This window comes from Pinus tabuliformis, chromosome 1_1 (assembly GCF_031772625.1).
Source record: "Pinus tabuliformis cultivar Carrire ecotype Pingquan chromosome 1_1, CPIR1, whole genome shotgun sequence".
NCBI classification, from domain to species: domain Eukaryota; kingdom Viridiplantae; phylum Streptophyta; class Pinopsida; order Pinales; family Pinaceae; genus Pinus; species Pinus tabuliformis.
Window position 1 is genome coordinate 186,278,323 of NC_142297.1, and position 24,691 is coordinate 186,303,013.

Here is a 24,691-nt window from a genome sequence, read left to right on the forward strand (position 1 = left end):
GGTGTATATTGCAATTTTGCGATTGGTTTGGTAATCCCTCTGTCTAGATTTCCAGAGCAGTGACTTTCGTTCCTTTTCAACTCTTTAAAAGAAAAGTTTCATCTGAGCACTTGTCACTTCAGGCTCATTAAAAATCGAAGGGCACTAGAGTCATCTTTAGCTTTTTTCGATTCCTAAAAATTGAAAAAGCAAAGTTGTGTCAAAGCATCATTAAAATTTATTAATTTCGGAATAATATCCGTGTTCCTTCGTTGGTCTTATGTTGAGATAATGGAGTCCACCAATCCAGGAATCCCTTTGGAGGGGAATTCTACTCCTTTTACTTCTTGGGAAAATATTGGTGCTCCTCATATGGCCACATTGTCCCTTCTGGGACTTACTATTGGCTTGCTAGTATGACTATTATCAAACTCTGTGGTTCAAAATAACGTGATTCCTCAGTAATCGAATCAGCATCCAGTTGATACCAAAGTTGACCCTTCACCTTCTTCTTCGTTTGTTTCTCCCTCCCCTTCTTCCTCGTCGCTTGGTGAAAGTAGTGATACTAATAACCAGGTGGCTAAGAAGAAGAAGAAAGGTAAGGAGAAGAAGGAGAAGCCAATTCAGTAAAGGGGTAACCAAGCAACCATAGATTTGGACGCATCAGCTGGTGAAAATCCACATAGTAAAGCTCCTAAACCCAGATTTCCATGCATAATCTATAGAGGAGACCATTTTCATCGAGATTGTCCATGCATTCCTCGGATCTTGAGAGAATGATCCTGCCGTTCATACCCACTGGTTGTTAGGATATTCCGACACATAGGATATAGTTAAGTTCAACTTGGTCTAGTGTAGAGTTAGGTATAGAGTTAGGTAAAGTGTATTTCTTTACCGTTGTACATTTTGTAACTTACAATCCGACGGTCACGATATGTAGTGATCCGACGGTTCATTCTCTCCTCGGTATTACAGACACTTGATCCGTGGCTTGACACCCGATTGGTCCATGAGTTCTATTTAAAGCGCATGGAGGGTCATTGTTCGGGTAATCCGTGCATGAGAGAAGCTTATGTAAATTTTCATTCTTTGATTAATAAATTGCCTGTAGTACCCACGTTGGGACAGGCCGTGGATTGTTTCCCTCTTTGAGGGTTTTAACCACGTCAAAAATATTGGTGTATTGATCTGTGATCTGGTTGTGAGCGGTGTCCTTTTGGTGTTCTTTCTGAGGAACTTACCCTGTAAATTCCTACATGGTATCAGAGCTATTTGAGTGCCGCGTCCGTTGATGATCCAAATCTGAAGCCGGTAGAACTGCATGCGGCTGTCGTTTCCTAGATCTGTTGTTTATGACTGCTTTCGGGCCGAGAGGACTACTCTGTTGCGTTCGGAGCATCTGTTCCAGTGAGGAACCCCTTTCGTTTCACGCGAAAAGGTTTCCGGTAGCCCTAGCTGCGTCATTTTTCAGATCGGGAGGTATACAGTGTTTTTTGCAGTTTACTGTTATTTTCTCTCTGCTTATTTCGGTTTCGGTTTATTTAGCCCTTTTTTTTACCGGATCTATACCTTTCATTTCTGCATATGCTCTTTGCCCTGCGACTCTGTGCGATCTGGGCAAATCAAAAACAGAAAGGAAGGATTTTTCTCATGCGCATGCTCTTTTCCCTGCACCTTAGTGTGATCTCGGAAAATCAGAAACATTGAGAAAAATATTTAGTTTTTCGGCTAAAGCTAACTTTGAGATTTTTTTTTTAAATTTCTAGTTTTTTTGGCTAAAGCTAACTTCGAGCCGCAAGGTTCGTTTTTCTTTGCATATTCGTGTTGGGTTTTGTGTTTTGTGTTTTGTAGGGAAAAAGAGCTTTCTCAAGGCAAGCACGCAAACCAAGCCCCCCCTCCCCCCTCCCTCTCTCTCTCTCTCTCTCAAATTTTTTGTATAGATCAATTGGTTCAAAGCTATTTTAAGAGAGTAGAGGTCTTGGGTTCAAGTCTCCATTTTGTGGGGGCGGATTTTTTTTTCATCCCGCACATTCGCGCACTTTGCCGGCAACGTCAACAATTTTTTTCAAAAAGCCATAACTTCTTCATCCGGAAGCCTTTTTCAGAGCCGTTTTTTTTAAAACCGCCTATTTTTTCGAGATCTATCCATTGGAACACTTACTTTCAGCATCTTCAGCTTCAATTTTTTTTTAAAAATGGAAAGTCCATGCCAAGTCATTCTTGACAGCACTAACTACTTCCAATGGGTAGCCTACATGGAAGATTTACTTAGAAGTAAAGGTCTCTTCAGAATAGCCACAGACCAAGAGAAGAAACCAAAAGATGAAGACAAGGCTGCAAAATGGGAAAATAGACAAGATCAAGCACGTGGTTTGATAGGGATGTCTATTTCTCCTGATCTTAGATTCCACATTGCAGAACTTGAGACTCCTCATGAAGCATTAGAAAAACTCGCTAAAGTTTTTGGGATTAAAAATGAAATTAGAGCCCATCAACTTGAAAATGAGTTGCTTACTTTGGATCCTAATAATTTTTCTTGCATTGAAGATTTCTTGTCCAAATTCAAGACCCTTAGATATCTCTTGGAAGGTGTTAAAGTTAAGAAAGAAGATGGTAACCTTATTTATTCCATCCTTACTAAGTTGAGACCAGCCTACTCTGTATTTGTTTCCACTTTCCATTCTACAAGGGAAGCTTTCATTTGTCAAGGAAAAGACTACAAGGCCCCTTCCTTTGACTCCTTTTGTGATTCCTTAATAAGAGAACAAGAAAAACTCTTACACCTTGGTCTTCTTAATCTTGGAAACTCTTCCACGAAAGCGTTAGCCGCCCAGCAGCAACCAAATTCAAAGAATCCTAAGAAGTCATATCCTCAAAAGAATGGTCCTAAACCAACTCAGCCTCAAAATGAAAGATCATTTCAGCCAAATGATAAGACCAATAAAAACAAATGGAAGAAGACTGATAGACATTGTAACTTTTGTAATCGAGATGGCCACTTAGAATCTAAATGCTTTAAGAAGATGGAAGCCTTGGAAGCCGCAATGAAGAAACATAACATCCATGTGGAGTCTACTTCAACTTCAACTTCCGGAATGGCACTTTCTGCATGTCGTTGTCAATCATCTCAGTCTGGTTATGCATTAAATGTATCTTCTTCTTCTTCTCATTCTCATGAGTGGCTCATTGATTCTGGAGCCTCTTATCACATGGCCAAAAACCAAGCCATGTTTTCTTCTTTAAATGATTGTAACACCAAAAATATATATGTTGGTGATGATAAATCTCTTAATGTTGTAGGGACTGGAACTGTTCATCTAGACAATGGTCAGTTTAATGATGTATTATGTGTTCCAACCTTATCCTGCAACCTTCTATCTGTCTATCAGATAACTCATTCAGGTGAAGGTAAAATTGTTGAATTTTCACCTCATGATGTTGTAATCAAGGATCTAAAAGATCCTAAACAGATTCTAGCTACTGGTCTTGCTGATGATTCCACAAGGTTGTATAAGTTTCACAACTTTGGGTCATCAAATCTTCCCTCAGTATTTGTTGCTCATAATGATGAAGTGAGCAAACTTTGGCATGAGCGATTTGGTCACTTAAACTATCGCTCCCTTCAGCATCTATGTAAAGAAAATATGGTGACAGGTCTTCCTATGGTATCTTGCAGAGATGGTGTTTGTTCCGGATGTGTACTCGGAAAACATCATCGGGACAGTTTTGACAAACGTGCCTCTTGGCACGCCTCAGCCCCTTTACAGCTTGTGCACAGTGATTTATGTGGTCCTCTTCCTGTTGCTTCATTCTCTGGCTGCAAGTACTTCTTAACTTTCATTGATGATTTCTCCAGACGCACTTGGGTATACTTCTTAAAACTCAAGAGCGAAGTATTTAACACATTTTTGGCCTTCAAAGCCTTTGTTGAAAAACAATCTGGACATCAAATTCTTAAGCTAAGAACTGATAATGGTGGAGAATATGTTAAAAACACATTCATCAACTTTTGCACCGAAAATGGAATTCAAATGCAACATACTGTTCCATACACTCCACAACAAAATGGTGTAGCTGAAAGGAAAAATCGCACCTTAAAGGAAATGGCTAATTGTATGCTGCAATCTAAAGGACTCAGTCTTAGTTTTTGGGCCGAAGCAATTAATTGTGAAAATTATATAATCAATCGCACTCCTACTAAGGTTCTAGAGAATATCACTCCAGAAGAAGCTTGGAGTTCCATTAAACCAGATGTAAGTCACTTTCGTGTGTTTGGAAGTGAAGCATGGGCCCATATTCCAGATGAAAAGCATAAAGCTTTAGAACCTAAGAGTGAGAAATGTACTTTTGTTGGATATTCTGAAGATGTAAAAGGTTATAGACTTATTCCATTTAAGTCCAAAAATGTTATCATTAGAAGAGATGTAAAATTTGATGAAAATAAATCGGCCTGCGAGCCTAGTCCGGCGGATGTGCCACCTCTTCCTATCTCTTCTACTTTTGAAAACATTTCTTCTTCAGATGATGAAAGCGAGGATGATAATCCTCCCCCACCTTCTCAGGATCCTCAACTTCCAAGATGGGTCCGTGCTACTCGGGATGCAGCAGGTGATCTTGCCGGTGATCCTACAGATCAGCGACGTACACGTTCTCAGTTTGAAAGAGCCTCTTCTTTACTGGCTCAAGCTCCAGTAAATCATGATCCTGACACTTTTGCAGAAGCTTCAGGCCATCCACATTGGGAAGCAGCTATGAATGAAGAATATCATTCATTGATGACAAATGATACATGGGATCTTGTTCCTCTACCAAAGGGACGCAAACTTGTTAGATGTAAATGGGTTTACAGAACCAAGTATGGACCAGATGGGAAAGTTGATAAACATAAAGCTCGTCTCGTTGCTAAGGGCTTTTCACAGGTTGAAGGCATTGACTACACTGAAACCTTCTCCCCTGTTGCCAAAATGAACTCTATCCGCCTTGTTCTTTCCCTTGCTGCCTCTTTAAAATGGGAAGTCCATCAGATGGATGTTAAATCTGCCTTCTTGCATGGGGACTTGCAGGAAGAAATCTATATGGAACAACCCATTGGCTTCATACAAACAGACTCCAGCCTTGTTTGTCGACTTAAGAAATCCCTTTATGGTCTCAAGCAAGCTCCTCGGGCTTGGTATGCCAAAATGGATAGCTTTCTTTTAGAATCTGGCTTTTCTAGGTGTCATTCTGACAATACTGTCTACACCAAGAAAGTGGGCAACTCTCTTATCATCCTTGTTCTTTATGTTGATGATCTTATTCTTACTGGTAGTGATCCCAACCTTATAAACCATGTGAAGTCCAGCCTTAAAAAGAAATTTGAAATGACAGACTTAGGACACTTACACTATTTTCTCGGTCTTCAAGTCTTGCAATCCAAGGAGGGTATTTTCCTTTCCCAGTCCAAGTATGCTTGTGATATTCTTCGTCATTTTCACATGGAAGACTGTAAGCCAGCCCCTTCTCCCTTTCAGTCTGGAGTCAAACTTTCAGTCTCTTGTACTTCTCCTGAAGTTGATGCTACCTTATACCGTCAACTTGTAGGAAAACTCTTGTATTTAACCCATACTCGTCCTGACCTTTCCTTTGTTGTTGGCCTTGTTGCTCGTTTTATGCAAAACCCCCGTGAAAGTCATTGGAAAGCAGCTAAAAGAATACTTCGTTATGTTCGAGGTACAGTACAGTTTGGGATTCATTACAGTGCCAAAGCAGCTCCTCTATTAGTTGGTTTCACTGATTCTGATTGGGCTGGTGACCCTGATGATCGGAAGTCTACTGCTGGTTATGTCTTCACTCTTGGTTCAGGACCTATTACATGGGCTTGTAAGAAACAGGCTGCCATTTCTCTTTCGTCAGCAGAAGCAGAGTATCGTGGTGCCGTGGAAGCTAGTAAGGAAGCCTTGTGGCTTCGTCAGATCCTATCAGAGTTTGGCTTTGAGCAGCAGCATCCAACCACACTTTGGTGTGATAATCAAAGTGCCATTCAGCTATGCAAAGATCCAGTCCAGCATCAGCGCGCAAACACATTGAACTACACATGCACTTCATCAGAAAGCTCATTCATGACCATGTTCTTGAAGTGCAATATTGTCCAACAGATGATCAGGTTGCAGACATCTTCACAAAGGCTCTCACAGAGGCGAAGTTCACTAAACTTCGATATATGCTTGGAGTTCAGGAAGTTGTCACTAAGGGGGGATAGGCTCTAGTGCCTCCTTCCTTCTCCTATTGTGTCATATTTGTAAATCCTTCAATCCTATCCAAAGTTGTTCTTAAGGGGGGATGTTAGGATATTCCGACACATAGGATATAGTTAAGTTCAACTTGGTCTAGTGTAGAGTTAGGTATAGAGTTAGGTAAAGTGTGTTTCTTTACCGTTGTACATTTTGTAACTTACAATCTGACGGTCACGATATGTAGTGATCCGACGGTTCATTCTCTCCTCGGTATTACCGACACTTGATCCGTGGCTTGACACCCGATTGGTCCATGAGTTCTATTTAAAGCGCATGGAGGGTCATTGTTCGGGTAATCCGTGCATGAGAGAAGCTTATGTAAATTTTCATTCTTTGATTAATAAATTGCCTGTAGTACCCATGTTGGGACAGGCCGTGGACTGTTTCCCTCTTTGAGGGTTTTAACCACGTCAAAAATACTAGTGTATTGATCTGTGATCTGGTTGTGAGCGGTGTCCTTTTGGTGTTCTTTCTGAGGAACTTACCCTGTAAATTCCTACACTGGTGTCATCAACCTTTGGTGATCATGTTGACAGCACACCATCAGCTAGTGATAATGAAGTTCATGGACAGAAAGGAAAATTCAAAGTTCCATGTGAGTTATGTGAAGGGAACCATACCCTTCCCCGTTGTCCTTTTTTGGGTGAGGCCAAAAGAGTCTTGCGTAACCGTCCTGCTTCATCGCAGAGATTTCCAGTTGGATACAGGAAACTCTCCCAAAGTCCTTTACTAGTTAAAAAACTGACTGACTTAATTGAACCGTCAGTCGAAACACCTATCGCTGAAAGTGAATCTTCTGAGTCCATACCGGACCAAAGTCAACAGGTCGAGATGGCAGTCGACCCAGTTTTACCTTCAGAAGATCATATCCTTCCCGAAGAGAGTGAGAACGATACTGTTCAAATTCTTTTTGTTACTTCAGAGTCTGATGAACTTGGGGGCAATCCACCTGTTCCTTCACAACAAGAAGAGAATCCCCCAGTTCCCACTACTCAAGGGGTTAATTCAACCGTTTATTTGGTACCCCCTCCAAGCAGTCTAGTCACTTCCTTTGATTGGAATCGACTAGCGAGATCTCGCCTTCCTTCTTATGTACCTTTTCGGATCATAGTACAAGTTTACAAAATGATCGTGTCAGGCACTATCATAGATGAGGGTGCGTCAGTGAGTATCCTTTCCTCAACTGCTTGGAAAGCGCTTGGTTCACCATCGCTTATGCCTGTTACATAGAATTTGTCAGGCTTTAACAAAGGAACCAATCGACCGTTAGGGATCCTTCCTAAGTTACCAATAACTTTGGGAAGGAAAAATGTTCACCTGAATGTGATGGTAGTCCCAGGACTGTTAGATTACAATCTACTCCTTGGATGTGACTATGTTTATAACATGAAAGCTATTGTTTCAACACTCTTTCGAGTGATGTGTTTCCCGCATGAAGGCAAAATTGTCACCATTGACCAGCTTTCATTTCCCGGTTCAAGCATAGCTCCAAGTCAACCATCATTCCTAAATGATCCTTTTATATCCACGGTGTCCTTCAACCTTCATTCTGTCCACCTAATTATCGCGAGTAGACTGGTGAATGTAACGAAGCTTAGGGGGCATGCACCCTTGTCTATTTGGCAGACGAACCCGGCTAAAAAGATAAATTTCCCTGTAGGTTATGTGATTGGTCTAAGACACCGTTCACAAGTGCAGGAAGTGTTTTGTTTGTTTCACGGACGAAACCATCCTGCATAACCACGGTAAGTTTCCATATGGTTACTAGAGACTCTCCTTTTCATCATGCTAGGGGCATGCAAACCTTTTTATGCAAGCTAAAAATGACCAATTTCATTTCCTAGTTTTGTTAGCTTTTTAGCTTTTTAGCTTTTTAGTTTTTTAATTTTTTTAACTCCTTAGGTTAGGTGATTGGTCCAACACACCATTCACCTTTGTTTGCGCTGCGGACGAGGCAAAGGAAGTGTTTTGTCTAACTGTTGATGAAACCATCCTACCTAACCTCAGTAGTTCCTTAGCTTTTTAGTTTTTTTCAATCTTTTTAGTTTTTTCATTTCTAGCTTGCGTAAAAAAGAAAAACTAAAAGCTGAGCATAGTTACCGCAAGGTTCAAGCTCGTTAAAAAGTGAACCCGCACCCACACTAAGCATAGTTTCCACAAGGTTCAAGCTCGTTAAAAAATGAACCCACACCCACACAGAGCATATGTTCCCCCAGAGTTCAAGCTCGTTAAAAAATGAACCTACCTTCGGTAAATAACCTTTGTGATTGCCATTACATCATCCTTTTGAGCCATGGTTGTGTTCCTACCATCACCTCCATTCTTTTGGCCGATCATATGCTTCCACTTGATTGTTTACCCTTTTGAGGAACATCTGCGATGAGTGGTCTTGTTAGCCAACCTCTTCACATCACCATGTTTTGAGAAGTTCCAAACCTACCCGGAACCAGTTTCTACCCTAAACACCACTTGTTCCTAAAAAATGAGTCCTCTTTAAACCCTTTTCAGACTCGTTAAATATGAAAAGATTGTCGAGCAATTGGCCTTTCAGCTCATTAAAGTGGTCAGAAATGCCATCCCTCCTGTATATTTTAATCTTTTTCGGACCTGAGGGATTATCTCACGAAAAAGTTCGAGCACTTGTCTTTTTCGGCTCGCTAAAGTGATTGAAAAGTCATCCCTTTTGTATTATTTTATTCTTTTTCGGACCAAAGAGATTTATCCTACGAAAAAGAACCACTGGAGTTTCCTTTTTGCCCCTTTTCAAACTCTCTAAACATGAAAAGGACCGAGTTACCCTTGTCATTAAACTTGTTAAAACAATAGCGACAAACTTGTCCACCAAGACAAGAACGAGTTTCACTATCGCTAGACTCACTAAGTACATAACGACAAGTTTGCCCGAAGGGAAAATTATAGAACAAGCATATGTTATCCTCCTCAGGCTTGACAAAAATAAAGAGGTACTGGTCAGCAATCACTGGGGAAAAAGGGAAGAAAACTTGAAGAATTTTATGGTAGCAGGTCGCTCTTGAACATGACACTTTCACTCCATCACCATGATTGAGTCGGATTGGGTTATTCCGTTCATCAGTCATTTCACCTTTGGTCTTTCACACCATCCATTTTTGGGGTTAACACTACCAATCCATCTTAGTTTCGCCGATATGTTCAAGAGAAGTCATTCAGTTGAGAATTCACCATCCAGTTAATGCCACATCCACTGCAATACATTCAACCTCCATTTTTCATGACCGCCATTCCTGAACCTTGTGTCATCGATCGTTTTCACCTCCAGAAAATCATTTGCCTCGTTTCGGGTCATAGATGTGGGATACATTAAGGCCCTCATACGATGGGTCACTTCTTGTCGGCATTAGCTCATTATCCAAAAAGTTGACTTAGAAACAACCTTTCAGTGCTTTGAAGCTTGCATGCCTTAATGGCAAGTTTCTCACTTCCAGCAATAGGTCGACATCAATGACCTTCGACCGAAAGATTTTGTGTGGTGTTTGACATCGGATCATATATTCACACCACATGAATTGTACTATAGTACCTTGAGGGTCATTATCATTATCGATGATTCCTCTCGCGCCTATTAACAACTCACATTATTGGCTGGTAATCAGGCGATGCCTTTCCATGTTCAACTTCATAACATCTTTTCACATGGATCGACTTGTACATCAGGCGAAGATTGAACAAGTTTGAAGACCCTGGATCTAGTTTCATCCATCCGGGCTGTGATATATTCAGGAATATAAAGACATCAAATGTACATAGAAGCTGCACAGATGGTCATCCAAGCTAGGGACGATGACCCTACATATGAAAAATCACCAATATGCAACTGTAGACGATTATCTATTCGATGCATATGAAATGTATTTATAAAGATGAGCATGGGAATGCCCGCCTCAGTTAGATCATGATAATTATATGATGATAATGTAATGTAATGTATCTTATATAGGTCACCTTCCAATGTCGAAACCTCGGATCCTCATGTTAAAGCATTTCACCCGACATCAAAGATTTACAACTTCATGCTTTAGGGGGCAACTGTTATAGACATATTTGGGCACTTCAACCCCAATCTTATATGTTGATAAAATAAGGCTTTTTAACCCCTAAAAGTATTGTTTCATACCCTAAAAGATCATGGTCAACTGATTACATCATTCCGCAAAAGTTCCACTTGAAAAACCATCCAGAACTGGCCTAAACTAGACCACACTGAAAGCTCCACTATCAGGGTGCGATGCATACTGACTTCTACACTAGCCAGGTGCGATGCATACTGAAGAGGTCTTCTGTGGGGTGCGATGAGCAAGAATGGACAAATGTCCGACACAGTTTGCTAAGTGGATGCTCATGGAATCTTCTAGAAACTTCTCCTATGACACTTGCTTCTTTGAATTCGCCCAGGGATGAGTAATAGATCCAAGAAATCTCCAAGTGGAACCAAAAACAACAAGTGGAATGACACTAATCAAAAACCCAGAGATGACTCACACCCTTGCATATATCTATAAATGGATCCCTCATTTGAGAGATCTAGAGGCTGGAATTTTGTAATTTGTAAGGAAGTGCTGATAGTTTATGTCTGAGAAAGAGCATTGTATTATTGGGTGATCTTGCTCTTCATGAGGTGAAGAGGGCTTTGATGTTGGGAGGATGATGCTGGATCAAACAGCTAGGTTGTAATTCTCCTTTCTATTTTAATAAAGTTCTTTGAGTTTTCCTCCATACAATTGTGTATTTGTGAATGTTATTATTTGTGAATGCTATTGTATGTTCATTGTATTTCTGATTCTACAATGCTTATGATATAATAGATCAAGATGCTTTGATGGTGTTTTGTTACTTTGTTTCTACATGTATTCTCTAAGCGGATAAGTAGGAGAAGAGGTGCAAGCTCTGTCAAGGGGGATAGAGATCAAGTAGGGAGTTAAGCGGAAGATCCAGGTTGGTTCCTTTGCCTCTCTCTTATCTATCATACATAGAGGAAATTGCAAATTGCTTTAAACTATTTATTTCTAGGGTAGCTGCCAATCCTAGAGGGCTAGTCGATCGAAAAATCACTAGTTTTCCTAGAAACAATGGGAGGTCTCTTTAGACTATTCAGACCATCAAAAGTACTATAATAATTAAAATTAATGAGAAGTTGTAGTGTAAGTGATAGTTTGAGAATCAGATAAAGTTAGTGTACTATAAGAACTAAGCTCTAATTTAGAAGATTACAATTAACTTTTTATTTAGGCATCTTAAAAAAGTTTTTCCTTTTAAGTTCTCGCATAAGATTCAAAGTGAATTAACTCTTGGACCATACCTAAAGTATCATGTGAGAATAGAATATGTACTTTTATGATACAAATAAGGTGGATGATGAAATAAAGGAAATGGTTTACATATATACAAGCTTTATGTTGTTGTTGTGCATGTCGAGATGCGAAATGCCTCCTTTATTAGGCATTGTGTCTATTATGTAAAAGACCGGCATGGATCATGGTATAGAATAGATTACTTCAAAGTAAGTAAACTTTTATGATCAACCATAGATCCTACGAAGATTATAGTTTTTATCCATTGTGTACCTTAATATACCTTAATGCAGCAAAGTTGTCTTTGTTGTAGTTTGAGACTTAATTCAATACTTACGGAACTATTTTGTTTATAGGTTAAGAGTAACTTTGTTGTAGTCTGAAACTTAATTTAGTAGTTATGGAACTATTTTGTTTACAAGTTAAAAGAGTTGATCTAATAGATGTATTGCCTGAAGGAGCTTATATGCTTCTATACAGTAGGTGAGTCTATGCATGTTGTTTCATAATATATGAAAGAAGGGATGTGTCTCTCCCTTCTGAAATTGAAATTGAATTCCTGCATGGTAATGTTATAAATATTTTCTTTTAAAAAAATGGCATTTTACTTCTTGACTGGTTTAATATTTTCCTTGCATTCCACAAAAAAATTTCCATATGGTTTGGTGGTTCTGAATTTGATTTTTTAACTTATTGTTCTTGTTGATTGTTTTTCAGATTTGGTCTAATATTTTCATTGCATTCCACACAAAAATTTCCATATGGTTTGGTGGTTCCGGAATCTGATTTTTTAACTTATTTTTCTTGTTTATTTTTTTTTTCAGATTTGATTTTGTTGGATATCACATTATTGGCACAGATAATAATACTTTGTTTTCTTTATTACCTTGTAGCAATTTATGATAGTTGTGTGATTTTAAGGTTCTAATTATTTGTTTTGATTTAAGATTACAACTTGTTCCCCCTTGTGACAGTAATTTTTCGAGCCCCCGTAACTGTTGTTGATAGCCCTACCTTAACAATTAAAAAATGGCAAAATATGATTTTAATCACCATACATCTCTTGTTTACAATCAATCTCATTTTACATCCTATAGGCAAGATGGATATTTATCAAGTCCCTCCTTTGAAGTGGTGGAACCTTGGTAATGGACAAGACACTACCATTGAAAATATTAAATTTTTGGGGAACCTTACAAGCAGTGATGAGCTAAGAAATATGCATGAGTTGGATTTAGCTACAGGATCTTTGAGTAGTTGTGACATGGCATGTACGATATTTAGAAGTCTGGAACCACCCTGACTAACCATTAAAGCTTATCTTTGAGTAGTTGTGACGTGGAATGTACGATATTTAGAAGTCTGGAACCACCCTGACTAACCATTAAAGCTTATTCACATTATTAACGGATAATTGGAAAGGATGATAATTGATCTTGACAACACAATAATCATGAAAAACTGACCTGATAACTTTAGTTTAGATAAAGTTACCAAATCAGCTAGCTTTCCACTCTATAATTACATACACAACATAAAAATAGAAATAATCAAATACTCTCTTGATTCAATGGGCATTTCAAATGGCAATGAGAATAGTAATAGCTGGGAAATCCTCATATGCAAAACATAGACTCAAATAAGTTTGAGCACATACATGTATATCTTTCAAACAACATATGATGCAAATGCATTAACAAAATTTGCTTGATAAATATAGAATCTCATTTGATAAATCAATCCACTAAAAAGGAATCCCGATAAGACTCAGAAGTACAAAGGTAAGTTTGACAAATGAATTAATACAATTGAATTAAAAAGTTATCACTAGATCAGATGCACACCTATTTGTAGACACATGATCCCGGTCCTCCATAACAGGTGCAGGTACATTCTGAGGTTTTGATTGACCTGAACCACATGTTTCCTTATGATCATCATCAATGTCAGTCTCTCCAAAAGAACTTGAACACTCAGTAGCCTGCTCAGCAGAATCAAATCTTACATCATCCTCAATGCATCTTATGATGTCAACCACTGTACCATCTGCTTCTAAAATGGGCCCAGATGTATTGTGTAAACCAGTATCACTTTTTCAATAGCTTTCCAGTGATTCTTGTGTATGACCCAAACTTCTCACGCATGGTGTAGAACACAAAAGATCCAATGGCCTTTCAACTATGGGAAAATTATACGTTACATCAACTTCAAGTTGTTGAACCTTCTTCATCTCAACTGGCTGGATAGATACATTTTTTGGTGAACCACTACAAGTTAATTTTGTGTTGCATTTTGATTTATTATGGTTCACTTCCAAAATGTGGCATCCGAAGTATCAATATTGTGAACTAGTAATTCAAGTTTCTCAGAAGAGTCATCGACAAAAGCTGGAGAAAGGAGCCCGAATACAGTTCATTCCCCCCTTTCTCAACCTAAGCCACTGAACACATGCTTGAACAGGAGTTCTTCCTGCCCTTTTCTTGTGGCAATGAAGTAGAGCCTGCCTATGAACAATATAAATGAAAGAGCCATCTCATTCGATCCATTGGCAGGCTTGGTTAGATAATGGAGATTGCAGTTGCTCAGCCTCAAATCATTCATATTTAGATACCCTGAGGACCAGTGATTTGACTGAAAGTGATACAAGCAGGATTTATACCATACCTAATTGTGTTAGATGTAGTTGGCCCAAAAAATATGGATTGTGGCTATGAAGTAACACAACATTCAGCTGAAAATTCCAGTGACAACTTTCATGGTTTTCTTAACAATTATGCTATAAATGGAATTGTGGATAATTCTTCACAACATATTCCACCTACTATGAATATATCACCATTTTATTGTGACAATGGTGAAGCTTCTCAAAATTCATCTGTTCATGCCTGCCTTCCTGCCTACAGTTACATACAAACATCAACATGGAACTATTCTGGAATCTAAACTATAGGGATCCATATGGTCAAGCTAGAAAGATTGACAATATTTATGAAGCTGGTATGATGGAGAAAGACAATGATGCAGGGGATGAACCTCATAAACAGGTGGGTTCTTCTTCCAAGAAAGCGATTAGGAATGATTCTCATCATGGCATGCCATGCATTTCTGCTCAGTCATCAACAACAAAACTAATAATTCTCAACAATGATAAAGACTTTGGTTTTACAGAAAGTCTATTACTGAACAATTGGCTGTTAGAGCTTCAAAAGGTTCTAATATTATTTGGTTTTACAGCTTCTAAATGGAAAAAATCAATTGGCTGTTAGAGCTTCAAAAGGTTTAGAAAGCAACTCTCTTAATTCTCCCAATAAACTTGCATCAGATAGATTGGACTCCAGAGTCCACATGCATTTGACTTGCCTAAAGTTTGCACTGTTTAGTATAGGGATCTTCAAATTTATTTAAGATAATAAGGAAAAAAAAAAAACTTGACTGTTCATGGCTTTCCCTTTCCGTCACACAGTACAAGAAGTAGAAACCAAAAGTAGTTATTTCAGAATCAAGAACGAAGCCTGTCAAAAGAAGCAAATCAGGTATGCAATAACTGAACATTGGACTTAATTCTAAGTTTATATTTTTCAATGACAACACTCCATGGCCAGGAAAATAAATTTAAAGTTAAAGGTAATTAGGAATGTGGACCAAAGAAACCAGAGCTTTGTTTGATAGGGTTTTGGCTCACTGTAAATGAAGTTAGATGCTTCCTGCATATTTTATATTTTCAATATTAGCAATATAAAGTTTCAATGAAGTTTATAAATTTCAATTCTCTATTAAAATTATATATTTTTGACACAAACAACAATCGAATCATATTTTCATGGATTATTGAGTGAGTTAACATACTTTATCCTATCCAATTCAACCAAAGCCTAATTAAGGTCATAAACATTGCCCATACTTTGACCTCTTGCTTAGGTCTAACTTCCAAATTAATTTTCTTGGTGTACTCCAAGTTAAGTCATGAGAATGTACATCATTACTCTACCTTTTTTTCTCAGAAAAGAAAATAGTAATTTTATTACTTCTTTGAAAAAGTTACAAAATTACATTCATTCTTCACATGTTTCTTCAGGCATTTTCTGCTAACTGCCCTCACTTTTGACATTCTAAACCTCTAAAAAAAATTTCCAAAGAATGGATATATTTTTATGCTGGAGATATGACTTAATTTTCTTGGTATACTTCAAGTGAAAATGTGCATCTCCACTCCACTCTTTAAGCAACAGCAAGAAATTCGACTGAATTATTGACATCTTGAAATCATGTCAAATAAAAGGCCAAACAAAAGCTTCAGATTCAGAGTCCAATTCTCTGAATGTACTCAGCTTTATTATTAACCAATAGTTTGAAAGGTCAACTGCTTTGACTGGAGCCCTAAGAATGTTTTGGCTCCCTGTTGTTGATATATCCATAAAATATATTTTTACAAGATGCGAACATCTGACATTAGGACTGAGAAGTGACTCTTTTCAACTCGGATGTATTTTCATCGCTAGTAATGTGCAATTGAGTACGGAGGTTGGACAGCAAACAATGATATTCCAAGCTTAAGGAACTTGGATTCTGAGCATAAAAGGCCTTTAACACAGAACGATATACCAGTAACTCAATCTCATGTGTTTTTATCCTTTGCTCCATGGCTTCTGTTGAATCTCCACGCTTGAACATTTTGACATCATCACATTTTCCATTTTGAATGCCACTGAATGTTCCATCTCTTCTGTCATCATGGACATACGGTCTTTTGACTCCTTTCAAAGGATGGGCAGGAGAATTCCTTCTCAGAGACAGGGCTTCAACATTCTTTAATCCATTTCCACGATTAAAAAACTTGGACTGTCTTGAATCTTTGACAACTCGCCTAGCATTAAGGAAATTTGAGCATTCTTGATTTCTCTGTGTTACCCTCGTTCCTATCAAGCCACATGGTCTTCTCTGCTTGTTTACTTCTTCTTCAGGTTGCTCTTGGGATTGCACATCAGTTTGCATATCCCCAGGACATGATGCTATGGAAGTTTGCTCACTATTTTCAACCACGGGACAGTTTCCATTGTAGATGACATCACTTGAATGCTACAAGACACGGAAAAGAATACATTAGCCATTGTATTATGGAGGGACTCAAGGTCCTCCTAAGTTCACTATGAAACATAATAATACAAGTGCTGACTCCTGAGAGAGAATTAGTAAAACTAAGAAAAACATTTTAGTGGGTAAAATTTTGCAATTAAATCATCCATCTCTCCTACACTGCACAAGTAGTTGAAGTAAATTACATTCACCTCACAAGGCAAGGATTAATGCTTACACACAGGGCAGGGCAGGGCAAGGCAGGGATGTGAAAATATGAACCATAATCAGAATCAACCATACTTGTATGTTGGATGCCCATCGTGTACAAGGATGCAAGCTATGACTGGTTCTATTTCATCTCAAGATGATAAGAATCATTCATTTACATCAAGTGGAGAATGTTCCTCACTGAAAGACTCTTATCTTCATGGTGATGGTGCCAAGTTGGTGACTTCAACTTCTGCTCAGTTTGATGTGGACTCTAGAACTCATTTAGATGTTTCTTCACATGGAAATTCTTGTACCCCAGTAGATGGGTCAAAGGTGGTGACTCCTGTTTTTACTGAGTTTTCCATGGGTCCCTAAGCCATGACAATAGCTTATGTTTCATGTGAAAAACCAAGAGACAAACATGAATCACCATAAAATCAAACCCTTATGTTCTCCTGGTTTTCTGGATAGGAGAACCGGGTCACAGCATATAACCTAGTTTAAGGCTTCATAGAAGAATGCTTATAGTGAAAATGGCTTTACAGAAGTGCACAAAACTGTAGTTGGGGATGGGATATATGGTGTTGGTCAGTTTGATGCATATGGTTGCAAGCCAATATTAGGTCAATTCCCTTGACAAATAAATAGATAGCCTGATAAATTGCACACGGATGAAATTCAACTTATGAAAACACTTCTCTCAACTTTGCAATACTGTGAGACAAATTCAAGCGAAAATTACAGAAAATATATCACATCCAAGATATAACATACCATATTCATCTATGGGTGCATCATAGTCATAAGAGGTTGCAATGAAAGGCCCTCTTGTTGTACAACCAAAATTTGTTCCTCCATGGTACTGCAATAGAAACAAATCAAAATCATACATAATTTAGTCAAAACTTTTGTATATGAATGTCACATGCTAGGGTGATCCAATTGTTAATGTGCAAATCCTACCATGTAGTAGTTTACAAAAGATCCACCCTTCACTAAAAAGTGAGCAACTGCAAAGGCCAGATATTCCACCGGTCTATGAGGAGATACACCTCCAAATTCAGTATACCTAGAAAACCAGAGACAATGTTTCAGATTACTATACATGCAAATTACATTTACCACTGACTATAAACATTGTTGCATATCTGCATTTTTCAATTTGTTGCAATTTTTTTTTTACTACAAAACGTAGAATCTTCATGATGTCAGTTTATTTTAGCATGCATTTCAAAATTATTTGAATGTGAAGTAATGGAAGTTGTTATTCCATCAGTTGAAAGAAAGTTCAAAATAATCTCAGTACCAGCCACTCCAGGCTTTTGTCCACATTGTTGGCTTGTAAGGCTTGTTAGGTACAAAGTTGTCACAATAGAAACCATTGCAAGTGTTTATCTATTACAAAATTAAACAAGAAATAAGGTAAAACAATGGAAGCTCAGATATCACTACATGGATTATTACAAGAAAAAGAAAAACAGAATGCAGGACCCTGAAAACCCCACAATCTATTACATGGCAGCTATCCCTCTTTCAATACACTCAAAAGTAGTGATCCATCAAAATGAAAAATGACAGACATCTTATTAATATAAACTACATGTGATCAGGTCTTCCCCTAAAATAGTTAATAGAATTGCAGCACCAACAATCAGTCAAAGACCTCTTTAGACAGAGTGAATATGCAAAGCTAACTATTGATTTAACTAATGCAACATTTTCATACAATAATACAATTTGACAAGTTCATCCAGAGACAGGGGCCACCAAGTTCCTAGATGAAGATATTATGATATAAACATATAAGTGGGTATTGATAACAGAGCTTACCACAGGGTCTGGTGCATCATCTTGTTTGCACATAACCCAGGGTACACCCATATCCATTCCCACAGCCATCTGAGTAGGCCAATTCATATATTGCACTCTGACAGAGTCATACTCCATTCTTTAGGTTTATACTCATTTTCTACCTGTAAGAATACTTTGTCCTTGGTCATAATATTAAAAATTCGAACCATGAGCATATACAAAGTTCAAACTATCCATGCCAGATCACTCCTTTCTGCAAATTTAATGAATCAAGCAAATGACTACCAATCAAAATTTAACACATTTTACCAGGAGGGATCAAAGTATACCTGGGTCATAATAATTGGTCCACCTTGTGATTCAAACAACCCTTCACTTTTCATCATGTCGACAATATTTTTTGTGAAACCTTCCATTGCATTTTGTAAGAAACCCAAACAGACATTCATAAAATGTAACATAAATTATATGTGATTTGAAAGTATGTGACTCACTGACACTCACAGTTTAGAGGAAATTACTAATCACAGTGTTTCATCTCATTAAAATGAACATTAGAATTTCAAGGAAATAGAAGGGTATTCATAGAGTTCAACCTTGAAAGGCTCATTATTTGTTCTGAAACTGATGCCAGGAACATATTTTAACCAAACTAGAAAGCCTCTGTAGATATATCAAAAGATTCATGTCCAATATTATAAAGACCTGGTAGATCTTGAGTAGAGAGGACATTGCAGAAAATCATTCAAAAGGAAATATACCCGAAATTCCATTTTGCACAGACATAAGGGCCAATGCGAAGATAAACTTAAAGTCCTGTCTCCTGGGAAAGCTTCACAAACTTCACAAGATCTAATCTTCCATCAAAATTGTACTACAGTATCAAGAGGTATAATTAGAAAACAACGAAAGATATATCAAAAGGATTTATACCTTCAAAACCTGCAACAAACTCTTAATCACATCCCACAGACATTTCTATCAACTTTAACCCAAAAATAAAGTGACATATCATCAATCCACCACACTACTAAGATTTATCCTGATTAGACTGTGAAAAGTAGCTTTTCAAGGATTATATACACTTTAGATGCATCATTGGTAATAAGTATAGACGAACAACTAAAGAGTTGTACAAGACAGTCATGCCTTGAAATATCCAAATGTCCAAATACAAATGTATGAAATGCAATGCCTTGTTGCTTGCATTTACAATGTCAAGCTAGATTTAAGCTTATACAATGTTCATTTATGACCCTTTTTCCTAACAGACTGAATGAGACACAAATTTTATAGCAACTGTTGAGAAACTTAATGTCGAACTAGTAGCCATTATGACTATGAAGGCATTGGATAAACGTCGCAAATATGACTTCTTAGCCTTCAAAAATTACGATTTGAACATGACAATAGGAGTTTCAATCCAACTATTTCATCAGTGGTATATAAATTTTAAGTTTGAGAACAATTTCTAACCCTTACCTGAGAACATGAACTCTTTACATAACAATTTTCTACAAGCATATGATGGGGATTGTAAGATTCAATGAAAAAGGAGAATGCTCTTAGACCATTGTCGAAAACTCTTCTCCTACAAGCAAGAAAAAAACTGAAATGTGACTACTATTTAACTGTTAAAAATATCTTAATAGTAGTCTACCCCAATGTTGCACGAAGCGGGAGCGAAGCGGAAGCGGAAGCGGAAGCGTGGAAGCGTCATTTTCCAAAAATCTAGGAAGCGAAGCGTCCGCGGAAGCGTCTGCTATATATATATATTTTTTTGCATTTATACTCAAAACAAACATTCCAAATACCAAATTAATTGTAGAAGACATGAAAACATGCATATTTTTGCATAAATCAAGATAGATATAACATCCATTGTACATTAATGATCTAGAATCTAGATTCTTCTCCTCTTGTCTAGCCTTTGCCTCTACCTCGATTGTCTAGGGATATTAGTCAACATTGCCCAATTTTGATCAAACTACCTAATTCAAGACTTAAAATATGGTAGAAAAAGCTTAACATGTTTGATCGATGATTTTGACTTGATTGAAAGGTAATTTTTTGCTAAGGGTGTGCCGCGTGACAAAGGAGTTCAACAATTAACACCACCAACACCAGGGTACATATAGGGCTTGGTGCTCTTGATTAAATGCTAATCGCATACCTTCATACTTGATATAATCTAATGAAATGCCACAATCCCATTGATCCTTAATACCTGAAAACTGTTAAGTCTGCTGAATTTTGAATAGGATATGAAATTCTATTTTCTCCATATGAAGTCCAATGAGGCTGGAACCACTCTCAAACATTCTGAGTCATTTCATGGTAATGTTAAAAATTTAAGTAAAAGGATGAAAATGAAAAATAAAGGAGAATGTCACTTTTACTTTAAGAATTTAACATTACCATGAGGGAGCATCTGCTATATTTATATTTTTTTTTGCTTTCATTTGTCACCCTAACCCAAGGTGGACCCACCCCCAACAAGCAAACTCACCTAAAATTTAAAAAAAAATTGAAAAAAAAAAACGATTTTCTAAATGCTTTTCCGGAAGCTTTTCTGGAAGCGTCTGGGAAGCGCCGTACGAAGCGCGCTTCGGCGCTTCGGAAGCGCCAACGCTGCCAAATTTCCAGGAAGCGTCTAAAAATTTCGGAAGCGCGCTTCCGGCCAAGCTTCCTAGGCGCTTCCGTACGGGACGCGCTTCGGGGCTTGGAACCGGGGGGGGGGGCGCTTCGTGCAACACTGGTCTACCCATACATCATTACTGGAATCTGCTTTACCATAACAATCTGTCGAAATTCAACCACTAGATACTACATTTCAAGAATGCCCAGGTTCACCATGAGAGCCCTTAAATTGCAAGGCAATGGCTCAATGCGATGACCCTTCCACTACTATACTATGAAATAAATATCAGTAATGGCCTGCAAAACACGTCATTACTAAAATTCGCCTCACCATAACAGTTAATGGAAAGTGGCTCGCCAGATTCTACCTTAGCATTTTGGGAATGCCCAACTAGGTCATGAGAGGTATTACACTCGAAATCAATGGCTCGATGTAATTACCATTTCACTATCATGTTGACAATATATTGGTAATAGCCTTGAAACACATTATTACTAAAATCTGCCTTACCATAACAGTGCGTGGAAAGTGAGTCACAAGATACCTGTCAATCGAAGACTTAAATTGCAAGGAGATGAATCAATGTGATTATCATTTCACTGTTATGTTGAGGAAATATCTTAGTAATAGCCTCCCAACATATTATTACTACAATCCACCTTCCCATTATAGTCCATGGAAAGTGGGTCACTAGATACTACCTTAGCATATCAAGAATGCCCAACTGTATCAAAAGAGGTCTTACATTGCCAGGCAATGGCTCCTGCATATTCCTGAACACATAAGTCTGCATGACGTCCAACCCTCCATCCTTCGCCTTCTTGATGAGATCCAACCACATCTGCAATACTCTATGAACTGACACAGTTATGTAATCGGACTACAACCAAAAACCAAGAACATTGAATCAAAGTGTAGATTTGATCTAAAAAAAATTTGATTTTCTTTGTACTACAACATTTAACCCACTGTTATCTCTTGCGTCACTTCCACACTATTTCTCTTATCAGCTTGAGTGTAGGATCAAACCAAGATACAAAATGTATGCATGGTTTAAAGCAAGGATTTACTTAAGCACAAGAGTGTTCTTTCCGAAGCATATTTGAACTACCAGAGTGAATATTTGTACACAAATATTTCCATCCTGAAGTGAGCAAGTATCTTAGTCTTTGCAGAGTTGGGAAAGTGTAAGTTATCACTATATTATTCTCATATGAACCTGCTCTTATTGTTGCGTGAGGATATTCTCAAATACACAGAAATATATGCCATATTCCAATGTAGGGTATGTAGTGACATGTTATGTTATGTGACTACATAATGCCTAGTGCTCCATTTTCTATAGTTTCTTCAGAAAACATTTAGACTATCCTATCTGGATCATCAGAGTTTTTCCATAGAGGAGATGGTATAATTGATCACGACGCTAAGCTCAAGAATGCCTCAGGGACCAAAGAAATAAAAATTAGTGAAAATTTACTAATTGAGAGGCACAAGCTAAACCTTTCATTGAAATTAGGCATCTGAACAGATGATTAAAGTTGGCACAGAGATTTATTATGGAAGCATTAGGATGCAGGAGTTTTTAAGTTGTATTTTGAGACTTGGGTTGCCCTTTTAATTTTTCTTGTGACATGGGGAGGTCAAGATCAAGAATACGGAATGGAAGTGCAGATTTGATCCAAAAGAAATTTGATTTTCTTTGCAGTACTACTTTGTAATGGGGCTACAGAGAACGAAATGAATTCGATTTTATGAAATAAAAATAAAAACAATAAATAAATAATAAATAACTTCATTGGTTGCCCTGTTGATTTCAATTTTTCCTGTCAGATTATTTAGCTCGTAAATTATCAAAGAAAATTATATGTCAGGCTTTGAAAACTAGCAAATGGATGATCAATATACAAATTTTATTGAACTGATGCATATCTTAGTTCTCTGATCTCGAGAACATAAAAAATTGAACCATGGATCGAGAGCTTCTATTTTCAATCCTGGTGCAGAAAATTTTAAATGCCTTAAGGTCCTCATCAGATTTAAAAGATGCACATGGCTTACTCAGTGCTCCTTGCACTGATCCATTATCTTGCATAGAATTACTAAGAATTACCTCAGCAAAATGTGGAAACTAGCCCTAAAGGATGCTTGAAATTGAGTCCACTAAAAAAAATGAGACATAAATACCTGTACCAAAATAAAACAATGGCTTCCTTGGGGTTCACAGCAGAATGATCGAACCCAACAAAAATTCACCTTTGGCTGCGTTTGTTGGAATCAATCATGGGATGGGCATCTTTAGTCAGAGTTCGGATCCCGTAGCCTTTCTAAGAAAATTTTCCATAGTTTTCTACTTGGGTTTCTTGATGCATATATCACTTTGGTACATAAATCAATAATTACAGTTCAAATCGAAAATATGCTTCAAATTTCAGCAGTACAATCCCAGATATGTATTTCATAAGATTCTACAAACACTGTTACTAAAATCCACTGTCAAACGATACTTTGAATTTCTTCTACCAATTAATCCTTCAAGAAACCAACTAAACAATGAATACAAATAAAAAAAACCCCAGCTATCATGTATTAAACCCTAACCTGCTGCCTGGTTGATGGCGATGTGTAGCAAGTAGATCACTACAGGTTGAGGTCTGATAAACCCTTCTGATGCAAGTAGAGGAACATAATTTTTCAATCTATGTAGCATCACCACAGATAGGAACCTTCTTACATAATCTGGATATGCTCGTCTAGGGTTTACTGTACAAGTAACAAGAGGTCTGCCTCCAGGAAACAACAAAAAATTGAAGACCCAATAAAAGAGTCAGTAACCCTTCCTTATAGAGGTCAATTACCCTGAAGTTAACCCTACCCTCCATTTCTAGAATTATACAGGGTGAAATAGCTCCTAATCAGGGCCATTACTAGAAATCGAGGCGATTAGAAACAAACTCTGATATGAAATGGGGGCGATGGAAGCAAATATGACATGCAAACTAGGGGAATCCGGGGTTGAATGTTTATCTGCCTATTTTTGTTGGGCTAAAATATAATAATTATCTATTTTTTAAATGTTTTTTGGGCTAACTATAGAAAACGGGTGTAATATAAAAAAATTGTTCCTCTAAAATTTAAAACCCCTTAAATTTCACCCATGGGCTAAGATTCGCCCCTAAAATTTTCTATGATACAGGTTGCCGAGACTGCTTTGTGTAATGTGCATCTATGAAATAAAAACCATGGTTTGATGTAGATTGATTGAGTGATTTGAGCATATTGTCGAAAAGCTTAGAAGTGAGCGCTGTGTGTAGCGAAAGAGAGGTCTAAGCAACAACAACATACTGAGTGAGTGTGTTGTAAGGAGAACAACA

The 24,691-nt window shown here is 37.8% G+C and overlaps 1 long non-coding RNA gene and 1 pseudogene across 3 annotated transcripts; both read right to left on the reverse strand.

The window, feature by feature from the left end:
- Positions 1 to 16,403: 16,403 nt before the first annotated feature.
- On the reverse strand, positions 16,404 to 21,112 carry LOC149212163 (beta-galactosidase 5-like; annotated as a pseudogene). Its single transcript, XR_016250753.1, has 6 exons — positions 19,006 to 21,112; positions 18,695 to 18,837; positions 18,171 to 18,259; positions 17,828 to 17,933; positions 17,639 to 17,726; positions 16,404 to 16,654 (listed from the first exon to the last, which is right to left on the reverse strand). The product of XR_016250753.1 is annotated as a beta-galactosidase 5-like (transcript).
- Positions 21,113 to 21,412: 300 nt separating this feature from the next.
- LOC149212164 (uncharacterized) lies at positions 21,413 to 24,345 on the reverse strand. Of its 2 annotated transcripts, XR_016250755.1 has the most exons (3): positions 23,919 to 24,345; positions 23,505 to 23,579; positions 21,413 to 22,158 (listed from the first exon to the last, which is right to left on the reverse strand). It is a non-coding gene; the product is annotated as an uncharacterized LOC149212164 (long non-coding RNA). The 2 variants fall into 2 exon arrangements; XR_016250754.1 differs by lacking the exon at positions 21,413 to 22,158 and having other exon boundaries at positions 23,504 to 23,579.
- Between the last annotated feature and the right edge of the window lie 346 nt (positions 24,346 to 24,691).